At 37.1% G+C, this 22680-nt stretch overlaps 1 protein-coding gene across 2 annotated transcripts in view; it reads left to right on the top strand.

The window, feature by feature from the left end:
* The window catches only part of ARHGAP6 (Rho GTPase activating protein 6), a 537825-nt gene that overhangs the window by 340515 nt on the left and 174630 nt on the right, over positions 1–22680 (top strand). The gene's annotated exons all lie outside the window — the stretch shown is intronic.

Genomic DNA, 22680 nt, shown 5'->3' with positions numbered 1-22680 from the left:
TATTTTCAACTTTTCTCAAAGGGTTTACATGTGCAAGAAACTCACAGCACCAAGAAACCTGCCAATTATGCCACTATAATATTTCAGAAGCTTTAACTGAAGCATCTTAAGTTGTCAGGGTTCTTCATGAGAAATAGCACACATTAGAGGCTTTGAGAGAAGACCTAGTCCTGTCATTAACAATTGGTCTCATGTATGTCTTCCCATGATGGAGCAACCTTATCAACAGAACATATTGCAGAAATTGTGTTTTATGAGAATAAATGAGTCCGCTGACACTGCAGCAAGGAAAATAAAAGGTGCTCTTTCCTGTCTTATTTAAGAAAAAGAGAAGGCTCTGTCTTCTCCCTTTTCAACCTGTCCTTTCCCTTATGCACAAAGATTTTTAACTGACCTAGATTTTCATCCCATTCTACTGCTGGATTGACCATCTGCCCCATATTAGTCTGTTTTCATGCTGGTAATAAAGAGATACCCAAGACTGGGTAACTTATAAAGGAAAGAGGTTTAATTGACTCCCAGTTCAGCATGGTGGGGGAGGACTCAGGAAACTTACAATCATGGTGGAAGGGGAAGTAAACACATCCTTCTTCACATGGCAGCAGCAAGGAGAATTGCTTCTCAAAAGGGGCAAAAGCCTCTTTTAAACCATCAGATCTCGTTAGAACTCACTCACTATCATGAGAACAGCAGGAGGGTAACCATCCCCGTGATTCGATTACCTTCTACCAGCTCCCTCCCATGACAAGTGGGGATTATGGGAACTACAATTCAAGAGGAGATTTGGGTGGGGACAGAGCTAAACCATATCAAGCCCCATCCTACTTGGATTTATTTAAGAATAAAGAACATAATTTTCTACTGATGCCATAGCCTCATTTTTCTTAGCAAAGAATAGTGGAAAAGGTAACTGTACTTTATGTGAGCATCCTCTTCAACAATTGTGTAATTGTCTCCTGCTGGATGTTGCCTCTGCCCAGTTGGACCTCCTCTTTTCATTGAATATAGTTGTATAGTCTCTATTCTCACATCATGAGTCAAGTAGTACAGGAAAGTACCAGGAAGAGGATATTCTAGGCTTTGTGTGCTGCTATCTGGGTTCAGGCTTCACCCTTTGGAAAGATAAGCACCGTATGCTCTAATCATACAGACTTCTTGCAGCCTGGATTCTCTGTTACAATCAAATTACTGTAGACCCTACCCCTAAAAAGGAACAAGATCATTTATGTAATTCTCCATCAAGTGATATGATATACTACAGCACTGGTGCAGTTAATAAAATTGTATCAAATCAATAATTTATTTCCAGTTAAACAAACTGTGGTATGACCATACCATAGAATACTATTCAGCAACAAAAGGGAATTAACTATTGGTGTACTCAATAATTTGGATGGATCTCAAGAGCATTATGTTGAGTGAATAAAGCCTGTCAAAGAAGGCTACGTGCTGTATGGTTCCCTTTATATATCATTCTTGAAATGATAGAATAATAAGGAAAGCAGATTCGTGGTTGCTAGATTTAAGATGATGAGTTAAGAGGGAGATGCAAGTAGCTATAAAGGGGTAACATAAGGAATCCTTGTGGCAATGAAACTCTTCTGTGTCCTGACTATTGTGGTTGTCACACAAAGAAACGTGTGTGATAAAATTATGTAGAATTAAATACACACACATACACACATTCACACACAAATGAGAACATGTAAAACTGATGAATTCTAAATAAGATAATTGAATCAATGTCAGTTTTCTGGCTTTGACATTTACTATAGTTATGAAAGATGTTACAACTGGGGGAAGCTGGGAGAAGAGTATAGGATATGGCTCTCTATTATTTCTTGCCGATGAATATGAATCTACAGTTATCTCAAAATAAAATTTTAGTCTAAAAACGCATTTCTCAACGTGATCTTGAGTCAAACCATCTTGGAAGAGAGGCACTTTGATGTATTCACTTCACAAAGCATAGGGGTGAAGATTTCTGGTATTACCAGCAAGCCAAATCACATGACTTTCTGCTGTCTGCACCCTGTGGCCCTGCACTGTGGATAAGGGAATGTATGTCCCTCTAGAACAGTTTAGTTTTCTTTGCGTTTGTTTGTATCAAGAAAAAATTTGCAAATGAAGGAGAATATACGTGTACATATCTAAGATTCATCAGCACTCAAAATCAGAGCAAGCTAGACATCATAGAGAAGCACTGAGCAGAATATACAAAAAGAGATTAAATAATCTGATTATTCAGAGAAACCGTATTTCTAGGAGATGGATTTAAGAGAAGCTTGTTCATGAAAATGGAAAAAATATAGCAGCAAGAGGGTCACTAAGTGTAAGCAATGTCTAGTTTTTGTGACAACCACACTTGAACTAAACCTTTAAAATTTAATAAAAGAATGAAAATAAATAGTTTAGCATGAGAAGGTAAACAATCATTTGAAAATAGTCTTGCACTTGGGTACTTTGCTCTCATTGATGTAGGACTATGCCCCATTTTGTTAGTTGTTTATACATAGCTTCACAGTTTTAAAGTAAGCATAGCCAGTTATGGCTATGATTTCTCTGTAGTCAGTTATATTTGCCCGGGAAAGTCCAATCAACAAAGAGTTATCAGTTATCTTACCCATGACAACATTGTGAGATGTGAGATGCCAAGAATAGACCAGAAGAGTGATGGTTTCAGACCTCCAAAACAAATGAAGAAGACTAACACACAGTAAATCAGTAACAGATCTAAAGCATTTTAATTCACATAGAGAATTTGGTTAGTGGACATACTAAATGCCTTCACTTTGCAGCATATTTCTTAATAAACACTTTGCACTGTGTTTATTCTACCTATCTTAAACATGGTTTTACTCATGTAGCGGGAGCAGTTGGCTCATGTCTTTTATCTATTTCATTTACTAACTCTAAGGAAGTGAAGGAGAAACTTTCCCTTTGCCATTTGAAGGGTCACTGGAAAAATCACTGGTGTGAGGCAAATTGATTAATAGAAGAAAAGGAATACATATTTATTTAACTTGTATGCACAGGAGCCTTTGGAATGAAGACCTAACATAGGGGAAATTGTCCATTTTTATGCTGAGGTTCAACAGCATGTGGACAGTCGTGTAGAAATGTGATTGGATAGAAAGGGTCTGATTTGAATGCTAATGGACTGAGTCGGGGAAACCCAGCAAGGCCTGTCTGTCTAGATTCTTCTTAGCTTCTCTGAGGAGCAGTTCTTCCTTCTTGGTGTGAGAGAGGACTTTGTCTGGAACAGGAATCTTAGGACCTACAGTCAGACAAGGTAGGTCAGATCATTTCTTCCTGAACAGTTTTTGTGTAGAATATTTTTGGGTTTTATGACTGACTTTTGGGTAAAGGGGTTCTGATTTGTATGACCTATCTTGGGGAAAAGGGATTCTAATTTCTATGGCTAGCCTCGGGGCAAAATGGGACTGAGGGACAGGAGGACAGGAGAAGGTAAGAGAGAAACTTCTGCTTCTGAAACTGCTCAGCAGCAGTCTTCATTTTGAGGTACTGTTTTCTGAGCCCCAATAAGACTCTTCTAACCTGCTGAACATGTGCCCGGCACTATTCTAACAGCCATGACAATAGAGAGGAGAGGAAGAAAGGGATCCTGCAAGTTACCAGTTGGGTCCTGAGATGGTGACACCATTCACTGAGTGACTCCAAGTGATTAGCTAAATATATTCTCTTCCTTTTGACTCTGCCTCCTTCTTACCATGAGTCTATGAGCAAGTTTCTCCAGCTTCTGTTAAATATCTGTGAAATGGAAGCAATGGTGGTGTTGTGATGATTAGATGAGTAAACACATCTAAAGCATAAAGCTCTATGCCTGGCACAAAGGAAGCCTTCAGTTAACATTTATGGGTTGTGTAAAAGATCACGTTTATTTGGTTTTCAAGACCATCATCTTCAGAGATGCCAACGAGATAGTTGCTATGCTTTCTGGAATTTTAAGACCCAAGTACATCTTGTTAACCCTTGGGAAATCTAGTGGCCTCTCAGAATTTTTAAAATTGTATATTAATAAATTATAATTGTATTTATCTGGTAAAAAGTGAGGTTATCATTTTTGATACAATGTGAAATGATTAAATTGAGCTGATTAACATATCCATTACCTCAAATATTTAACCTTTTTCCTGATGAGAACATATGAAATTTACTCTCAGTAATTATGAAATGTACAGTTCTCAGTTATTAGCTATATTCACCATGCTGTGCAGTAGATCTCAAAAAAAAACTTCAAACATCTTCCTCCTTTCTGAGGCTTTGCACCTTTTGCAACCATTGCTGACATCCCCCAGCTTCACCAGCTTGGTGGAGCACCTTGAGATGTGCCGATAACAGTAGTTGGCATCTAGTCAGTGCTAAAAAATTGTTAGCCTTTGCTGTTGTATATGTGGTTGTTGTTATTGTAAAATGGTGGCTGAAATTTGTTTGTGAATATGCAGTGATGTGCCAAATAAGGACGTTTCTGTCAATAATGGACCACATAGACAACAGTGTTCTCATAAGATTATAATACCATATTGTTACTGTACCTTTCTATGATTAGATACACAAATACTTACCATTGTATTACACTTACCTACACTATTCAGTATAGTAACATGCTATACAGGTCTCTGTATTACAGGAGCAATAGGCCGTACCATCTAGCGTAAATGTGTAGTAGGTTTGTGTAAGTACATGCTGCGATGTTCACTTCATGGTCCACTAGGTCACTGGGAAGCCTTCCTGTACCTTTTTGTATATATCTCTTTGTATATCTGCCACACACAATGATAAAGCTTAGGTGTTTGTGTAAATACACTCTATGATGTTCACAATGAAATCACCTAATGATGCGTTTCTCAGGATGTATCTTCATCATTAAGTGACACGTGATTATACTTTAACAGAGATACAATTCTTGAACAGCTTGTTAGGAGATAGATAACAAAAATAAGGGTAGCATCTTTAATTATTCAATTACTAAATTAATTCATTAAAACAGCTGTCATTAATTACTTAAAGGCAGACAGGTGAAGGAAAGAATGGCTTGACATTTTCTAAATTATCACCCTTATGTGTTGCCTCTGGCTAGACAACCTGCGGCGGCTGCTGTAGCTAAGTATGTCAAACTGTTGAATACCCAAGCCAGGCTTGTGAAATATTGAAAAATGACTACTCCCATGTTGATCCATTAAATCTTTACCACCTTACAGAGAGCTGATGAATCACCTTTCTAGCACCAGGTTCAGGTACTTCCCATAACGATCTCATAACTAGTGCCAACATTGCCCAGACTCGGTAGCCTTTATGAAATTCATTATTAAAGTTTGACATTTGTTCTTGTGTAGGTGTAATGGGACTAGTCTAATTGCAAAGATGAGAGAGCTGCCATTTAGAGAAAAAGCTCCCTTCTAAAACTTGTCTCTTCTAATGAGTCACCGTAATACCTCTGTAATTATTACACTGATTGTCCTTTGTAGAATTGGATTTTTTTTGTACCCTGGGAGATTTTGATTAGAACATTCAGTTATTTTGTCTGAAGAGTGACCTAGCTATATCCGTTAATACTCTTTGGATTGGATGCATTGAAAATTAAGTTGAAATTAGAATTTTTGTACACCAAGCCTTCAGGTGCCCTTTAGCAACTTCGGGACATGAAAATGTCTCTACACTCAGTAATAAGTTTTGCTGATAAGTTTTTGGTGGTGAAAAAATAAAATATCTCAAGCTGCAGAAACAAAGATTTTCCCAGAAATTCTCAACAACTATGAGGATACGTAGAAGTTCTGCAAGGGCAGACACTCATATATCATTAATCCTTGACAGAGTTAGTAGGAATCCTTTGGATTTCAGCCAGTGTGGCAGAGTACCCTGAGACATGGCAGAAGAGAATGGTGGTGGTCAGGCACTGAATTCAGTTAACTATTACTGGTTTTTAAGAACTCATGATGCATTCACATAGAATCTTTGTCAACTTCTCAAAAATCCTAGTAGAGTGAGAATTTTATCCCCATTTTAAAAGTGAGCCATGTAGGTAACTTGCTCCCAAATTACTCAATAAATGCTGCATCTGGATTAGAATCTATCTGAGGCTGGCTTCCCCATCTGGATTTCAGCATTACTCCATTAGTGCTCCCCACCCTATCCAGCCCTATGCTGGTCCACTAGTCACTGGTATACCTTCCTATACCCTAACTATATCTCCCACATAGAATAATAATGCTTAGGTATTTGGAGATGAATGTGCAAAGTTCAGAAATGACGTTAGACAACGTTTTATCTTCCTTCACAATGAAATAAGAACAATTAACACCAATGTAATACCAAAACAGTTTACAAAAAAAGTGATTTTCTTGTAATGTGAAGGATTTAATGTAAACCATCACCGAATACTGTTTGAAAGGGTTCCACATTAATGCATGTCAGAGAAGCAGGCCTAAAGACTAAATCAGCAATGTCTATGTTGATGCTTTTGGCCTGTAAAGTATCTCTAAAACCCTGTAAAGTATCTTGTAATGGAGTAGAATAATCAAAGACTTGGGATAACTTCTGTGGTCACCAAGCCTGTTGTAAATGAATAACCAGGCCTTTTGTTTTGATAAATTCAATCTACTTTCCTCTGTAGCACAAGATTATACTCAAAAGCAGGTTATGTTTGCCCCCAAATTCCTAGTTACTATTGTGAAGTTAGGCTCAGACCTGACTTTTTCATATCTTTTTACCTCAGCACCTACATCCCTGGCACCGATAGAGGGCCCTTTCTACAGATGTTCAAGATTCCAAAATTATTTGATACTTTGCAAAGTAAAGTATCCAGCAGCACCAAATATTTTTCAATCTTTAAAAGGCTGAATTTAGTTCGGTCTTAGAACAAAGCAATCTGATTAAAATAATGCATACTAAAAATTGAATGGCTAATATGTTTTGCTTTGTATTGTTTGAAATTTTAGAGGAACTTTTTCTTCCCCACTTACAAGTCTTTAAAATGAAACGTGTGAGCAAGATTCTGTTTTCTTTCTTAGCAGGAATGAATGTCAGCTGTCCTTTTCGTACCTTAGCTTCTCCTTACTACCCCATTTAGAAACTTGACACCTCTCTCCTGAAATGCTGATGACATGTGATCTAAAGAATATCTTGGACACTTAGGAAAATTAAACACATAGGAAATTTTTTATTTTCCTTCCTAGTATGAAGTTTTCTATTTGTCTTTCCTTTGGGTGGGGTAAAACATTAATAACTTATACAGCGCTACTCTCTAATGTAAAATTATAAAGTAATTTATATTTAGGGATGTAGATTGTTATTTTAGATTTAATGTGTACTTATGTAATCAGTGGATGATTATGTCAAGCCTATAACATTATTTAAGCGGTCTGCCATGGCATTATTTAATGAAATAATTGGAAAAGATACTGTAAGCTATTGAAGAAAAATTTTACTCAAAGTTTAAAAAGTTCATGATGAGGCATTTGCAGCTGTAAGCAATCATATTACTGTGCCATTTGTTTTATGGAAAATAAAGACATTTACTTAAGGCTGTTAAACATTTGATTTTAATACTGCCTCCTAAGCGATACAGACTATCACTTTTGACATTGGAGGAAAAAGAGTTACTCAAATTCACTCAAGCTTTAGCTATATTGATTTATAGGATGGATTTTTGTTAACATGTCAAGTGATTCCTGTTTTATAATGAAGGCATTACTTTGAGTCAATATCAAAGTACATGTTTCCCTCAACCTTCTTGGCATTTTCTGCTTTTTGAGGTGCCAACAGTAGCAAGAAGGGGTAGTTTAAATTCCACTTTCCATAAAAAAAAATCCTGGCAGGTGTGGTGGCTCACACCTGTAATCCCAGCACTTTGGGAGGCCAAGACAGGTGGATCACCTGAGGTGGGGAGTTTGAGACCAGCCTGATCAACATGGAGAAACCCTGTCTCTACTAAAAATACAAGATTAGCAAGGCATACTGGTGTATGCCTGTAATCACAGCTACTAGGAAGCTGAGGCAGGAGAATTGCTTGAACCCGCGAGATGGAGTTGCAGTGAGCTCAGGTTGCAGTTAGCGGAGATGGTGCCATTACACTCCAGCCCAGGCAACAAAAGCAAAACAACTCTGTCTCCACAAAAAAAGAAAGAAAGAAAGAAAGGAAGAAAGAGAAAAATCCCATTTGGTAAAACATTATGTACTCTCTAAACAGGGATTCTCTTCACACCATTTTGAATTGTATGCTTCTTGCTTTGTTGCACTGATTAAACTGGGAAACAATTTTATGTGTAGAGGGTTTCTAAATCTCAGCTCTATTGACATTTAGGGCCAGATCATTCTTTTTTGTGATGGGCTGTCCTGTGCATTGCAGGATGTTGAGCAGGATCCCTGGTTTCTAGCCACTAGATGCCAGTAGCACCTTCCCCTCAGTTGAGACCACCAAAAATGTCTCCAGGCATCCCTAAATGTCCTATTGGGTATGCAGTCAGTGTCAGTTGAGAACTACTCATCTAGAAAATTAGCATATTTCTAGCAAAAGCATAACTATTTAAAAAAAAGTTTGGTCTAGAATGTTTTTCTCTCAAATGAGGAATATTTTAGATCATTATCATTTCAATAATAAATAATAATTACAGAAGCCAAAATACAGGTGTCAGATGGTATCTGTTTAGGAATGTGAATAACGTGACAGCATTTTCTGAAACAATAATTTGTAGAGACTAACAAAGGTGTTTTCTCTCATTTGTCCATTAAATTATGATATTTAGTAGTGATTGGTACACATATTGATCTCTAGATTTATTATCCTTAAACAATGCAGACACACACTTTAAACAGACTTAGTAGCAAAAAATTGCTTGTCTTATTTGGAACATTTCTCAGACTAAAGAATTTTAAGTGAAACCAACCACAACTTTGTGCTGCATATATGAGAGGGCTTCAAAAAGTCCATGGAAAAAAAGGAAATTAAAATATAAAAAATAATAAATAGAAAATTTATTTCTCAGCATCAAGGTCAAGATACTTTTGTAAGCAACAATACCAACCATTTTAGTCCATCTCTAAAGAACTAAGGGTCCTGGAAATTTTACCATGTCATTGCAGTCTTTTTTACATTATTAACTGAAGAAAAATGGGTGCCCTTTAGATATATTTTTTAAGATCAGGAAGCAAAAAGAAGTCAGAAGGAGCCAAATCAGGACTGGAGGGTAAATTCTTATTAATTTCCCATAGAGATGCTCACAAAATTGCCCTGTTCAATAAGAGGATGAGCCAGGAGCATTGTTGTGGTGATTTTTTGCTAAAACTTTGGCTAACATTCTCAAAATACTCTCATAGTAAGCAGATGCTAACTGAGTTTTGTCCCTCTAAAAAGTCAACAAACAAAATGTCTGGAGCATCACAAAACACTGTTGCCATGACCACCACTCTTGACCAGTCTGCTTTTACTTTGACTGGACCACTTCCCCCTCTTGGCAGCCACTGCTTTGATTGTACTTTGTCTTCAGGATGGTACTGGGAAAGCCATGTTTCATCTCCGGTTACAACTCTTTGAAGAAATGCTTAAGGATTTTAGTCCCAGTTGTGAAAACTTGCCTGCAAAATCTCTGCTTTTGTCTGCAGCTGATCTGGGTGCAATGGTTTTGGTAACTTTAGGGTGGAAAGTTTGCTCAACTTTAATTTTTCATTCAGAATTCTGTAAGCAGAACCAATTGACATGTCTATGGTGTGAGCTATTGTTTCTGTTGTTAATCATTGGTCCTCTTCAATTAGGGCATGAAGAAAATGAATATTTTTCTTCAGAAATTGATATGGATGGTCTGCTGCTGTGGGCTTCATCTTCAACATCATCTCATTCCTTCTTTTTTTCCCCCTTTTTAAAGATGGGGTTTCACTCTTTTCGCCCAGGCTGGAGGGCAATGGCATGATCTCAGCTCACTGCAACCTGCACCTCTTGGGTTCAAGCAGTTCTCCTTCTTCAGCCTCCTGAGTAGCTGGGATTACAGCTGCCTGCCACCAAGCCCAGCTAATTTTTGTAATTTTAGTTGTGATGGGGTTTCACCATTTTGACCAGGCTGGTCTCAAACTTCTGACCTCAGGTGATCTGCACACCTCCACCTCCAAATGTGCTGGGATTACAGGTGTGAGCCACCACATCCAGCCCTCACCCCTTCTTAAAATGAATTTTCCATTTGCAAAGTTAATCTCTTTGGGGCACCGTCCTCTAACTTTTAATCAAGCATCAGTGATTTCACCATTGTTCCACCCAGTCTTCACCATAAATTTGATGTTTGTCTTCAATTTTAGCAGAAATCATGTTTCCCTGACAGGGACTTTTTTCAAACCAATGTCTTATCTTTCTTAATGCCTCAAACTAGATCCTGTTCAGACAGGTTATAAAAGTTAGTAAGAATTTAATTTGGTGCAATATGTATTTCAAATTTTTGCATAGTTCTTTCATAATGCATATTTTCTATGAACTTTTTGAAGTAACCTCATATTTTCTCTTTGTTCATTTTACTAGCATGTTTGACTAAGATAAGTTTTAGAGGCAAAAGTATGACTTATATGGTTTTTATAATTAAGTATTTCTGTAATATTCCATATTATTGCCAATTCTCTCCAGGGAGAAGTCTTTCTAGCTCTTTCCTGAATAATTGCTATCAACTATTCATATTTATCTAAGATATTTCTGATAACTAATATCAAAACCTTAAGAATTTCAGGGTATACTATGCTTAGCAATATTACTTGGAGCTTCTATTCAAACAGCAGAAACGATTGTTTTCCTTTATGCAAAATATAAGTTACATCATGTAAAGCAGTGTTAACATTTTGGGTTAAGCCCCAAATCATAACTTCTGGGTGAGGATCCTTGAAAAAAATTTCAAGGATCAATTTATATAATCAGCAGAAGCATTCTAGCAGAGTTTAAAAATGTTTATACCTAAGAAACAGTCACTCTAGATTTATCAGTTTATTGTGCTTAAATATGAAAAATGTATACATACAACACAGGCAAAATTCACAGAATGAGTTTTGTATGAATATAGAATTATGGACAGTTTTATCCTATTTACCACATTAATTGATTAAATAAGTTTATGTAAATATGCTATCATGGGAGGCCAAGGCAGGTAGATCACCTGAGGTCAGGAATTCGAAAACAGCCTGGCCAACATGGTGAAACCCCATCTCTACTAATATTGCAAAAAATAGACAGGTGTGGTGGCACATTCCTGTAATCCTAACTACTTGGGAGACTAAGGCAGGAGAATTGCTTAAACCTGGGAGGCAGAGGTGTGAGATCACACCATTGCACTCCAACCTGGGCTACAAGAGTGAAACTCCTTCTCAAAAATATATATATAATAATATATGCTATCAGTGTTTTTCACTGGGTGAATTTTGCACCTCCCCTGAGGACACATTTGCCGATGTCTGGAGACTTTTGTGGTCACATTTGGGAGAGGTGATTTACTACTGGCTGAGGATGCTGCTAAACATCCTACAGTGTAGAAGACAACCCCCACCACAGCAATGAATGATTTTACCCCAAATAGCAAGAATGCCAAGATTGAGAAATTCTGTACTGTAGAGATGATCAGTAAAATGTTTTCTTTATTCTCCAGCAATTTTCTCGAGATGTTCTTCAGATTTGGGACATTTTGCAAATGTTAACTTGCATGCATCACTGCATCATTGGGTATGCCAACAGTCTCACTCACATATGTCATATCACAGCACAAAGAAGAGATAATCTCTTAATTGGCTCCTTATCTCATTTTCCAGAGTGTCACTTTAACTGCAATTTCTTCACGACAATTTCTCACCAGGAAACTGGCAGCTCTGATATTTATGGTCAGTTTCTTTTTTATTTTTAATTTGCTACCATTTTTGATTTTTGTGCGTACATAGTAGGTGTATATTAATAATGAGAGAATGCCACTTGTGTAGCAAATGTTTTTGAATTTTTGATGCAGACTGGTTTTGATTAACTGCTTTGTGCTTTATTTGTACTTTTTAGAATCTTTTCTTTTTGAATAATATGGAAATTGCTATAATGGCCATGGCTAAACTATGCATTTTTTTTAGTGTGATGGAAAGTTACAACTTCTTTTAACACAGGCTTATTTTTAATAGGATAACATTGAATTTGAAAGTATGTATATGTATGTAGCTATTGAAGTTCTGGGAGCTAAGATCTGAGAACTGGCAGATTTAGATGTATTTTTTTATTCAATCATTCATTTTATTGAGAAGCTACTTGTGAGTAGCATTTACTGAACTACTTTGATATCTAAAATACTACATTTTTTAGAAAAGATACTTATTTTGAAAAATGTTTGATTTTCCTGCTTTTATACTAAGTTTTACATCAAAATACCATTTTGCAACTAAATCTTTGCACAATTAAACAAATTTTTAAACAAATTAGAACTTCAGGCCAAATTGTTACATCTAGAAAACACTTAGAAATGGTCACCATTTCTCCTATTTTGTTGCTTCCAGTAAATTTCCTTCATGGCACAATTTACAAAAAGGAATAAATATTGAACATGTATTTAACATTAAAAACACCACTTACATGCATATACAGTTATGGATCTTAAAATGCAGACTTTTTTATTATATCAGTCTATGAGTTCTCTTGTGAAATATTTTTCTTTGTAGTAATAGCTTTATTTCAATGTTAGTTGGCTATATCTTTTATTCAGTGACTATTTGCTGAAGTATTTGCAGCTAGGGGCATTTTGAATGCCTAATGGGAACAAGGAGACCTTACATACAATTGGAATTATTCCATAAAGTCTGAGTATATATATGCATGTATGTACATATAGGGGTGTGTGTGTGTGTGTATGCATATACACACATGTGTGTGCATATATATATGTGTGTGTGTGTATTATACACCTATGTGTGTTTGTGTATATAAAGAGATAATTTTCTTTGAATTGAGCAAAACACACCATCTTCCTTGTCTCTGTTAGGGCACAAGTTTTTCTCCTTTTCCTTTATTCTGTTCTGATACCATAAAAGCCATTCACAATAGGTTATAGGTGGCTGTAACTTATGATTTCAGTAGTGAAATTCATCATCCCTGAGATTATTCCCTCTCTTCTCGCATGTTAATTACTGGCTTCAGATTGACTTTGCTGTGACCTTATCTGTAAAGATTTGCTTCCTTTTTCAATGTCTGCCTTTCACTTTCTGGAGATATAACCTTTGTTTCTCAAGATCTGAATGCATGGAATATGAAACTTTCTCCAGCTCCACCAGCACAAGTGACCTCTCTTTCTCTCAACCCTAGAGCTATTTATTCATTAAAATTACCAATTATATTTCCTTTTATACACATCTTGTCTCCCACTAATTGGTAGCCATTGAAGTCCGAGATAGATCCCATATTCTTTAACTTGACCCTGAGGAGATACAGGTCTAGCTTTTATTTAGGTTAGGGCTGGAATCTGAGGAACTGTGTTTCTATTGCATGCTGCAGTCATGAGCTAACAGAACCCTTAAATCAAGAGCTGTCAACCTAACACGAAGAGGCAGCCACAGAGCTGTCTCTGGGAAGCTTTATTCTTTGACTCACGTGTTCAGTATGGGTAATGTGGTTGAAACCTAGCAAAGTCAAAATTTACTTGAAGTGATATGGTGGATGTGATGCTGTAGATGATGACTGTAGACCTGAAGAAAAGGAGTTAGGAGAATAACATCTGCTTTTCTGTGTGATATCCCCTCCCCCCAGCTGTTTAGAGGATTATAAATTGCTCTGTCAAGAGTTTGTTTACAAAAGCCTGGCCAGTTCCAAAATGAAGCTTGCCTTTGAATTGTCCCTGTTTCATCTCACTGTTTAGAAAATAAATCTGAATCATTAAGATGTAAATATATAAAATGAAAAGACAAAGGCAGTGAAAACCAAGTAGAAGCAAGAAATGTACCACAATTTAACTATTCTCCTGAGGGGGAAAATGGTAATAAGTTTTGTATCTTATAATTTTATTATTATTATTTTTTTTTTTTTTGAGACGGAGTTTCACTCTTGTTACCCAGGTTGGAGTGCAATGGCGTGATCTCGGCTCACGGCAACCTCCGCCTCCTGGGTTCAGGCAATTCTCCTGCCTCAGCCTCCCAAGTAGCTGGGATTACAGGCACGTGCCACCATACCCAGCTAATTTTTTGTATCTTTAGTAGAGACGGGGTTTCACCATTTTGACCAGGATGGTCTTGATCTCATGACCTCGTGATCCACCCGCCTCGGCCTCCCAAAGTGCTGGGATTACAGGCTGGAGCCACTGCGCCTGGCCAATTTTATTATTAAATTAAGGGGAGATAAATTTGAAATCAGCATAGTATCTACTTTGTGTAGTATTTAACACTATGATTTATACTGACAACTGGTAATGAATCAAAGTCAAAATATGTGAGGGTAACTGTATGTTCATTAAATTCGAGTTTGGTAATGAGATGGAGAGAATGAGAGGTATACAGGTGTAAGCAGCAGTTCTCAAAGTGTAGACCCAGAACCAGCAGCAGATGCATTACCCTGAAACATGAGAAATGAAAATTCTCAGGCCCTATGGAAAACCTACTGAATCAGAAACTCTGGGGATGGGGCCCAGTAGTCTGTGCTTCAACAAGCCCTCCAGGCAATTCTGATGCACACTCCAGCTTAAGAACCACTTCTATGTAGATGGATGGATGGTTGGATGGCTGGCTGGCAAGCAAGATATATGAGTACAATAACGTACATATATAAGTACAAGTATAGGTATGGGTATAAATACAGATATGAATGCAAATATAGATATAAATACAGATATTTGGAGATAGATATAGATATAGATATTTGGAGTTACCATCACAAGATTTTTTAGAGGAGCAAATTATTTCATTTATTATATGACTGGATAAAAGCTGTTCTTTTCTCGAGGCAATGGGTCTGTCACTTACAAACTGAGAAAATCTGCTTGTGGTTCATTTGTTGAACCTTTTTCCATTAGGTTCATTTGAAGTGTTTGTTCCATCAAGTCTGCCACCCGGGTGGTTTCCTTCACTGCAAGACTGATTTGCTCTTTTCTCCATTCTGTCCTCGTGGTGGTTGCTGTTTGCCCTGGTTCTATCCATTGGTAGAACTGATTGCTTTGGAGGTTGGATCAACAGTTGAATCCTCACAGGATTCTGAAGCCAACAATATCCTATGTCTTGGTCCATTTTTTGGAATTGCTTCATTTTTGTTTTCTCCTTCCATTTTTGTTTCTAAGCATATATAATTTATTTAAGTTTGTGCAAAAGTAATTGCAGCTTTGCTCCAGTAATTGCAGCTTTGCCCCAGTAATTGCCATTTGCCCCAGTAATTGCCATTTGCCCCAGTAACTGCCAAAAAGTAACTGCAGTTACTTTTGCACCAACCTAATGATTTCAGCCAAATATTCATATGTAACACTGATTACAATGGGAATGAATAAGTAACAGCTAAATGTCTGATAAAGGGGGATGTTTTAAATATTGTAGATTGAAAAATAATATACTATTTGAAAAGAAAATTTCAATATGCAAAAAATATGTAGGATGAAATTCATGAACATAATGATTGACTGGGATTATGAATGATTTTAATTTTACTCATTTTGTTTATTTTTATATTTTAGTTGTAAGCTCAAATTGCTGTTGTAAGCAAAGATAATACATATTTATATATATGTTATATATATATATATATAAACAGTAAAATAAATTGATTGTATTTTTTTTCTTCCTCTCCCCACTATACCATGAACTTAAAGGCCAAAAATTATGTCAGCTGTATCTTTTCATCATTTGTCATGTCAAAAGCAATATTCCTGGCTGGTAGAATTAAATGACAACTCTGCTTTTGGAAATAACAGGAAGTCTGCTGTAAATAGATTATTGATATAGACGTTAAAACCACATAGAATTGCCATTTATGGAGAAGGGAATATTTAAGGATATGTGGCTATAAGAAAATATTTCTCTTTGCTTTTAACACAAGATGTAAGGTGACTTGTCATGCTCAGGATACGTTTTGAAGTGGATAATGGCACTTTCCCTAATATTTGGAGGCACAGGGCTTGATCCTGTTTTGAAGGCCCTCCTTTGAAGATGACATAGACATTGGTTTTAGCTTAATTCTTCTTCCCTAAAATTCCTTCCTTTCTAAAATTTTATAATTCCATAACAAGAGTGTATAAGCAGTAATTATTTAGTGAAAAAATGAGCCATTCTACTTGTCATCCTTCATGTAAAGCTGCACTATGGAATCCTGCTCTAAAGTGTGGCTGGGTTCATTTCTCCAAGCAATATGATGCCCTGGAAGAAAGCAATGTGCAGTGGCCTGTGATGCTGGACCCTGGATCAGTTTGAAACCTTTGGCTTATAATAACAGCAAAATCCACTTAAATCAGCTTAAAAAATTAGGAATTTTAGAAGCTTACGCCACCAAAATCCGTAAGTATGTTGGGTTTCATCCAGTGACCTGATCTTTTTCCTGCAATCCTCTTCATTTTATGTCCCTCTAAGTATCACTTCTAAGCCGATAGCAAGAGAACCTGTGGCAGTTTGGGGATATATATGGCAGTGGGTAAGCTAGTGGTTCTCAACTGTGGGTGACCACCCCAGGGGACATCTGGCAAAATCTGGAAACATTTTTGGTTGTCACAACTGGAGAGATGCTACTGGCAGCAAGTGAGTAAAAGCCAGGGATGCTTCTAAACATCATCAGTGTACAGGACAGCGCCACAAGAGAGAGTAATCCAACCCAAAATGTCAATAGTGCTGAGTAACTCTGGTGTAGAAGAAGAAAGGTTTCCTTTGTCTATATCTCTCATTTACATTCTAGAAACATTTCCAAAAGCTTCCAGCTACATTTCCTTCATATGCTTCATATGCTGTTGCCTATAGTATAGAAGGCTTTAGGCCTGGGTTCTGAGATCAATCATGGGTAGGGAGCAGTATTACTAAGATCAGCTCAACGAGTTCCAAAATGCATGTGGAATGTCCACACTATACACTGTCTACTAGAACAATAAATGCCCATCATGTAATACTAGTATTTTGTATTAGCAAGATAGGGGAATTCAAACATCATTACTATTCAGCCCTAAAAAAGAAGGAATTCCTGTTTTGAACCTGAAGGACACTGTATTAAGTGAAATAAGCCAGGCACAGAAAGTAAATACAAATACTGCATTTTTCACTTACATGTGGAATCTTAAAAAGTTGAACTCATAGATGCAGAGACTAGAATGGTGCTTTCCAGAACCTGGGGGTGGGGCTGGGGGTTGGAGAGATGTTGCTCAAAGGATACAATATTTTACTTAGACAAAAGGAGTAAGTTCAAGAGATCTGTTGCACAACATGGTTACTATAATTAATAGCAAAATGTATTTTATTTTGAAAATCACTAACAGAGTAGATTTTAAGTATTCTCACCACAAAAAGTGATAGCTGTGTAAGTAATGCATATGTTAATTAGCTCAATGAAGCCATTTCACAATTGTATATGTATGTCAGTACAATTTTTATTTGTTAATTTTAAAAAAATCCTGTGAACTGCTAATGAATAAACATACTCTCTATAGTAATTTAAATCCTTTCTGTGGGATTTGGGGAAGTCTTTCTTCATCTGTGTTTTTTCTGGGTTATCTGCATTAATATCTTTCTAGAAAAGGATATGACTGGAAGTGGCTTACTGACAATATGAAGATTTTCCCAGGAGAAATTACCTTCAACCAAGAAAGATGACTACTTTAAACAAGGGCTTTGCAGAACTATCTCTTTACTGAGTCATTCAGCAATCCAGGTGAGAGATGATGTTAGCTTGGACCAAGATGGAACCATTGAAATTATAAGAAGAGGTCAGATTCCGGCATGCTTTGAAGGTACAGCCAACAGGATTTACTGACAGATTGACTATGGATTATGAAATGGACCCATTGGTGATACAGAGTAGAAGTTTTGACCTTATCTACTGGAAAAATTGAGTTGCTATTGACTTAGATGGGGAACACTATAGAGAAGCAGATTGAGAAGAAGCTGAAGAACTCGGGGAATTCGAGAAAAAAATGTCCTAGTTGGAAATATAAAGTAGGTAACTATGAGCACATAGATGTCATTTTATGATATAAGGTTGATTGAAATCTCCAAAGAGGGATTGCAGATGAAACATAAAGGAGATCCAAGAACAGAGTGTGGTCAATTCCAACGTTATGTTACATTCAGAGAGATGATAGACACTCAAGAGAGTGTGGCACCCACAATGCTTGTTGCCATATTTGTTAATTGACGTCAAAAACATGGCTGGTTGTTTCATTTTTGTTTTTAACTTAAGCTCTTTCAAATTCTGGAACTTGGGTATCTACCTAAAAGAGAAAAAAAAACAGCCTTCTTTGTCTTTTGAGCAATCCAGGAAGCCTCTTCCTGCTGTCAATTATTGTTTTTCTTAACATTATCCATTTATCATCTAAAACAGGGGTTCCCGACCCCAGGGCTGCAGACTAGTACCAGTCCATGGCCTGTTAAGAAGGGGGCCACACAACAGGAGGTGAGCAGTGGGTGGGTGAGCATTACTGCCTGAGCTCTGCCTCCCGCCAGATCAGTGGTGGCATTCACTAGAGTCTCATAGGAGCCCGAACCCTATTGTGAACTATGTAAGCAAGGGATCTAGGTTGCATGCTCCTTATGAGAATCTAGCTCATGCCTGATTACCTGAAGTGAAACAGTTTCATCCCAAAACCATTCCCATCCCCCAACCCCCAGACTGTCTGTGGAAAAATTGTCTTCTGCAAAAGCAGTCCCTGGTGCCAGAAAAGGTTGGGAACAGCTAATCTAAAAGATAGCCAAGTTATGGGCTAGGGAACTTACCTTCCTTTTTTTTCATCTGGGTAGTAGTTCATGCTGCCCCTCAAGGGTGAGAATTGCTCGCACAGTTCACATGCCTGCCCTTTCTCTCAATCTGTGCATGCAGGCTAACAAAAGGTATTTTTCAGAGACGATTTATTTTACCAGAAAGATTACTGATAATTTGCATTTATGGACACTTGGTGACCTTATCAATATTTTTATGTTTTCTCTTTTTTCACTTTTAAGTTCAGGGGTACAAGTGCAGGTTTGTTACATAGGTAAACTTGTATCATAGGGTTTTATTGTACAGATTATTTCCTCACCCAGGTGTTAATCCTAGTACCCATTAGTTGTTTTTCCTGATCCTCTTTCTCCTCCCACCCTCCACCCTCTGAGAGTGCCCAGTGTGTGTTGTTCCCCTCCAGGTGTCCATGTTTTCTCATCATTTAGCTCCCACTTGTAAGTGAGAACATGCAGTATTTAGTTTTCTGTTCCTGTGTTAGTTTGCTAAGGATATACACCATGGAATACCATGCAGCCATAAAAAAAGAATGAGATCCTAACCTTTACAGGGACATGGATGGAGCTAGAGGCCATTATCCTTAGCAAAATGTTTTCCCTTTTTGTGAGACATTATCTTGAATGTCTCGGAATTCAACCACAAATTTAAAGAGTGAGCATTGGATATCTATTGTAAAATTTTCTAAAGGAACATACATAAATCTAGCTAAGAGAAAAATAGTTTTCAAATTTTATTTTTCACAAGAAAAAGTTCTGTATTGATCAATTTGGGACTGGACTCCAGTTGGTCCATTTCATCCATCCCACACCATTATCTGATTGCAGGGCAGAGGATCCACAAGCTGTTCAGGAGCTCATACAAATTTCTGCAAGCTGAAAAGGAAATTACTGATTCCCAGGGTACTAATGTAAATACTTACCTATATATCTAAAAACATAGCAAATATCAATTTCATTGTCAATTAGTATTTTTAGCAATCTCATCACATGTAAAAGCAATTTTTATGTACATTTTATTCTCTTAACAAGTATTCCTGAACATACATAATAATTACTTTAAAAATCACAGCCAAACAAGAATCTGCTGAATTACTTATTGCCAAATCATGTCAAAATCAAAATTGTAAAAATTCTTGATAATACACGGAGATGGACCTCAAAAGTAATTGCCTAAAATAGTTCAGAGCTCTTGGGACTCTACTTTTGACAAAAAGTATCCCCAGGTGATTCTATACTTGATCTTTTGCCCACACTTGGAGAATCTAAGGTCTATGTGGGGATGTTTCATATAATCAAAACATACTTATCTTCCTTCATTTATCCAAATTCTTAGCATCTAAATCTAGCATGTTAGCATTATCCTAGATTATAGAAATACAGTGATAAGCAGTCTTTCTAATTGTGAGGCCTCCAGCCCAGTAAGAGAGACAGCCAGTATACAAATGCACAAGCAAGTGAAATCAATTACAAGTTGAAATGAGTGCTAAGAAGAAAATCAATCATGTGTTGAGATCAAGAAGCCAGGAAACATTAACATCAGATTGGGGACGTCAAGGAAGGCTTTCTGAGCAGGTAATATTTAAGCAGAGACCCAAATAAAAAGGAGTCAGACCTGTGACTGATGCCTTAGGAAAGCACTTCAGACATAGGAAACAGCACAGGTAGAAACCCCTAAGCAGGACCCAGCTTGCCTTGTCCATGAGTGTTTGAAGAACAGGAGGAAAGAGAGGAGGCATGAAAGGTGAGGCTAAGGAAGTTGGTCTAGACCCTTTGACATAGTTCCATGTGCATGGATTTTATTCTAAGTGCAATGGAAGCACATTGATGATCTTTGCTTGCTTGTTATCTTGTAAAGGTTGAATATGGTGCGGTACATTGTACAGCAGTTAAACACATAGCTCTGGAGCTAAACTGCCCAGGAGGGAATTCTGGTTTTTCCTCTTAGAGGCAGAATGAACCTGAGCATGTTACAACCTCTCTTTACTCAGTCCCGCATTGTAAAATTGAAGTAATAACAGTACCTACCTCATAAGGTTGTTTAGAGGGTTTAATAAATATTGATATGTTCTATATATGTCTCAAAGTGAAGAACTGTCTTTAAGAAAATTACTGTTATTTCTCCTGCAAACATTTAGTTGAGTAAAGACGAGCAGATGGCTACTTGTTTAGAAGACTGCTAAATTTCTTTGGGAGAAATACAATGAGGGCTGGAATTGGGATGATGAAAGCAAAGATGGAGAGGGGGGTCAGATTCCTGATTTATTTTGGATGTAGAGTTGACAGAAGTTGGTAACAGAACATGTGGTGAAGAGAAGAATACAGAAAAAGACTTAGTTCCTGGCTCAACTAACTGGGTGGATAAAAATAATCGTTATTAATCATCATTATCACCACCACCACCACCATCATCATCATCATCATCCACAACAACATTGATTAAGCAAGTGCTGCATGCCAGGCAGGCACGGTGATAAATGCTTTGTACACACCTCTAAAGATGTGGGAGGCTAGGATACCAAAACCTTTGCCAGAAGAGAGAGTCAAGAGTTCAGTAATGGATAAGGGAAGTTTGAGATGACCCTAAGATACCAGGTGGAAGGGTCAAGAAGGCAGCTGGATAGTTGGCTCCGTAAAACACAAAGATGACTGGTTTGGAGATAACATTTGAGAGTCCTGAACTTTGCAGTGGAATTTACCAGCATGATTTTTTGTGTAATGGCTTAGGCTGCTACGATTATATTTTTATGTTTTTTGGTCGAATTCTTTTTAGTTCAAAACCTGCTTCATAAAAACCTTAGTGTCCATTGGATTTTCAGTCAGTTCTCCATAGTGTAAAGTAAAGTATTGTATTAATATTTCTGACTCTGAAACAGAACTCTGCTGAACTCATCTTACTTAATCTGAAGTTTGTATTGTGGATGAAACATTTCCTAATCAAAAATCATAGAAACTTTAGTTCAAGTTATGGCCTGAAATCAACAGAATTACATTAATTCATATGGATATAGAAAATAACTTATTTACAGTATTTAAATTGACATTTAAACAGTTTTTCCAATCCCACACAGTTAGTGGCATAAGGTCTTGAGAAAGCATGAGACATTTTTTTATCAGCCTCATATTTCGTTGAGCTTGCCAAACACAGTTCATTTTCCATAGAAATTTGCAAACCTGAGTAGTGGCCAAATGTTCAGAGTCGCTGAATGTAAGCCAATGAATAAAATTGTTAAACCCTTTGATTCTCCCCACTTTTTTTCCCTTAAAAAGTAACATAGTGTGTGCCTGACTTTTATTATTTGACATCTATTACCCACAACACTCGAGTGTGTTTCAGAATGAGCCTGTATGGACATTTCAGTACAAAATGAACACAGCTGGCCCTTTGGGAAACATTCATTTGCAGCTTTGCTACCCTTAGATGGGAAGCCTTCTCCTCCATACTTCCATCAATACTTTTCAGAAGGAAATGGCATCAACCTTGAAAAATGGATACTTTCAAGGGCTTTAAAGGTTGAAAATTTCAAGACAAACCAAGAATAGGCAAAAGTTACATACTGGTCCCAAATGTGACTCCAGAAACTGTGTTGTAGCTCATTGGGGCCCCTAGCAAATCTTAGAGACTTTTGTCCTATTAGCAGAATGCACTGATCAAAGTAAACCTTGAGCATGACACAGGATAAAACTAGTTATTGTTCAGAAAATAATGTTCAAGGACATTGGTCCATTGTACACAGGAACCATTTTGAAAGATGAAGGTTATGGAAACAAGCAAAAATAATTAAAATTAATAAT

This window comes from Callithrix jacchus, chromosome X (genome assembly GCF_049354715.1).
Source record: "Callithrix jacchus isolate 240 chromosome X, calJac240_pri, whole genome shotgun sequence".
NCBI lineage: Eukaryota > Metazoa > Chordata > Mammalia > Primates > Cebidae > Callithrix > Callithrix jacchus.
The sequence above is the reverse complement of the archived record's forward strand: the minus strand, read 5'-3'. Positions and strand labels throughout refer to the sequence as shown.